Below are 3,627 nucleotides of genomic sequence, written 5' to 3'. Positions count from 1 at the left end.
GCTGTTACAATCTTCCTCCCTTCCGCGGGGGACACCATCTTTCTTTTGGAGTAGTCGCCCGCTACCTTTTCGCACATGTTCTCCCTACTCTCATCCACGGCGTATATTACACCCCGCTTTCCTATATTCCGTCCGACCCCTTCAACTTTTCTTTGCTCAAACTTCATCTTCCTTCTTCTTTTCATCTGACCAATACACTGATCTATCGACGACGCTATACCCCTGATCACATTGCCTACTTCTCTAATTCCCTTGTTCTTTGAAATTGGGAACGCTACTTGATGCAAATTCTCAACTAAATAACGATCAGTCAGATTCAACCGATCGGTTGATATCGCGAACCTTAAATGAATTAACTCTCAAGGTGTAGGTAGATTGAATATATCGAGTGTTAATATGGTTTGATACCTTATTTGACACTTTTAGTATAGACGAAGAGTTTGGCATTCTGATCACGACGGTTGTACGATTTTGTTGAGATTAAATACGATGTAGTATCACATAAACGGTACGACTCTATGATGAAGACTGTCGTAGGATGTCCTTGCTCCTCCCACCAGCAGCTTCGTCAACTCCGTACATCCTAACTTTCCGTCCCTGGGTTTTCTCTGGTTTACCTGTAGTCTCGGGGATGCACATCCTCTGATATTGCCAGTTGTTTACCTTTGTCCTGACTCATCGAGCATCTAGGATGGTTTTTAGCCTCTTAATGAGGTGCGCACCGTAAGTTCTACAGCTCGGGGAGGCAGGCACTTAAGACTTTCCTAAAAAAAGGAGATGTGTTATCTAAGTTACAAACTGACGGCCACTAAAAATCTCGAACACTATTGTTCAACAAGTCAATGCAGAGGTCAATGATGAAAATGCAAACGAGTACTTTCTATTCAATGGATAACTCACCCCGATTTTTCTTTCATTGGGAAGTTTCTGGAAACAGTTGTAGACAGAGTAGGATGTTTCCAACAGTGTTCCAACATTATTAGAATGTTTCCAACATTCTAATAATTTCGGAGCCAATTCAATCTGAACAGGGTGCAGGTTCCATGTTATCAGTTCTAACTTCCCAAAGAGTAATTAGTATTTTCTTTAGAATAAGAGTTTGTTATCCTCTAAGTTTTGCTCGTTTTGATTTGGCAGTTTGTGCTTCATAATGTCACACCACTTGTTCATAGTAGTTTGATAATATCTGTAAATATAATATATCATTTTATTCTTGAGTGGAAGAGATTCATAAGAGGTAAACTACACGTGCCAGTCGCTAATTGTATTAATTTTTTAATCATTGTATTTTTTGTTTTTTATGCTTGTATTGGAAGATTATAGCTCCTATGGCCTAAGGGTCTTGCAATCTCCTTTAGTTTTATATGTTTCAGACAAGTTGGCACACTTCCGTTTTTTCTTAATGCTTCACACACACACCTTTTCTTCTTGAAATATTAGGTTGTCCGAAAAGTTTCTCTCGTTTTATAAGGAAATAACAAACGCACAATGTTTTTTTGTTTTATATTAGTTTATTGAATTATGCACGAATATAATAATAGAAATGTAGCGAAATGGATCATGTCTAATTTAATAACATAATATAAAAGAGAAATTGTTGTTTGTCTATTATCACCTTCGGGCAATCTAATAATTCCTCTGCAATTTGCACACTGTTATAATAATTGTCCGTGTTATCTACGTGCGCCAAATTTATAAATGGTTACAATTAAAGGGAAAGCGGACCTTATTCTCTTCACAGATAGCTTCACAGATGGCATATGGCAATTTTCATACGGTGGTTCTCCACATCAGCAAATGGGAGTAATGACCACGAAACGCAACTACTTTAAACGCTCTTGGGCTCCGCCATGCTTGTTTCGGCTTAAGCCGACTAGTGTATTCGGAGGTCGTTTGCCTAGCAATTGGTACGAAAATCTCCCCTAGCAATCTCGTATTCCTGCACCGTAGATCATTTCGGCAGCCGTTGCATCCAAGTCCTCCTTAAGGGCTGTTCGAATACCCATGAGTATGATCGGCAATATTTCGACCCAATTGCTTGTATCATAGCTTTTTACTGCTGTTTTCAACTGACGATGTAAGCGCTCTACCATCTCGTTGGACTTGGGATGATAGGCGGTCGTGCGTAAGTGCTTGAAGCCGAGCAATCGGCATAATTTCTGAAATAGTTGCGATTCGAATTGGCCTCCTTGGTCGGTTGTTATTTTCGCTGGTACGTAAAAAGGAGCTATCCACGTTGAAAGAAGGGTTGAAGCAACGGTTGACGCTTCCATATCGGCTACACGTATTACTTCGGGCCAACGCGAGAAACGGTGTCTGCATCACCATAATGTCTACGTGTATAAACACGTGTGTGTGAAGAAGAAACAGTAAATTATGACAATCCCATGCACAATTCAAAAACCTGCCTAGAACTTATCCCATACTCAATGGACAAGGCGATATAGGAATAGAAGGATTTATTAAACGGGTTAGAGAAGCTCGAGCAGAATGTCGAGAAAAACGCACATTATTACGGCTAATTCTAACGCAAAGAATCATCGGAGAAGCGGAACGCAGTATTCGCCACACTGAAATCGAGAATTACGAGAACCTGTTTGAAAGCCTCAGGAAATTTGTATCTGTAAGTATTACATCCAATGGAGCTCGCGATAAATTACAACGTACGCGACGAAATGTTAACGAATCGGTACACAGTTATGTGAAGAGGTTTCGACACAACCTCAACGAATTGATATACGCGCTTCAACACGAAATTCGCGATCCAATACGTCGAGCAGTTGCCATAGATCCTGAAACTGAGCGAGCGATCAAAGTTTTTGTCCTAAATTTGAAACCCGAAATAGAAATACGCGCATCGGGTACAAGACCGAAGAGTCTCCAAGAAGCACAAGATGCGGCTTTCGAGGCGGAGCTAGTCATGGGGGAAATCGAACGCAACAGGAACATAACGATAGGAAGAACAATGAACCGACCAATTGAGAGAGCCAACACCCGATTCCAAGGAACACTTAAACCAATGGCAAGAACCTTCCAGCAAGACAAACGAATGCCACTTACCCAAAGAACTCAATTTAAATGCTTCAGGTATAATCAAATCGGACATGCCCCCAGTCAATGTAGAAATTTTCAATCACCTAGCCTATATCCGAGACCACCAGGAATCCACAATATAGAGATACGCGAGGAAGAAACGGAGGAACCAATAGACCAGACCTACGAATTAACGCCACAACAGGAACACTATCCACAGTGCTTCTACGATCCAACGGACGACAACATGAAATCTTCGTCGACAGCGGAGCAGGAATTAACATACTCAAGAGAAGATGTGTACTATAACCCAGGACAGTAAAAGAACCAAATTTCTCAATGGGACATTCTAGATTTACTACTAACGAACACGCCGTTGTGAAATTATTCGGTAAAACTTTAGAATTCTTTGTGATAGATGACAACTTTCCAATCATAGAGGACGGCATATTCGGTTTACCAGCCCTATCTAAATTCAAATTTGAACTCTCGAATCAACAATTAAAACTTGACGATAATATTTTTTTATTGCAACAGGAAAACGACGTACCCCCGAAACAAGCAGTGTCAAAGACAGTTTACTTGGAAGGAAAA

The 3,627-nt window shown here is 40.6% G+C and overlaps 1 long non-coding RNA gene across 1 annotated transcript; it reads right to left on the bottom strand.

The window, feature by feature from the left end:
- Window positions 1-391: 391 nt before the first annotated feature.
- On the bottom strand, window positions 392-969 carry LOC126926121 (uncharacterized). The gene is made up of 2 exons (XR_007714290.1): window positions 901-969; window positions 392-764 (listed from the first exon to the last, which is right to left on the bottom strand). It is a non-coding gene; the product is annotated as an uncharacterized LOC126926121 (long non-coding RNA).
- Window positions 970-3,627: the final 2,658 nt, after the last annotated feature.

Source organism: Bombus affinis, chromosome 17, assembly GCF_024516045.1.
Source record: "Bombus affinis isolate iyBomAffi1 chromosome 17, iyBomAffi1.2, whole genome shotgun sequence".
NCBI lineage: Eukaryota > Metazoa > Arthropoda > Insecta > Hymenoptera > Apidae > Bombus > Bombus affinis.
Note: the sequence above shows the minus strand (reverse complement) of the source record. Positions and strands in the feature narration are given on the sequence as shown.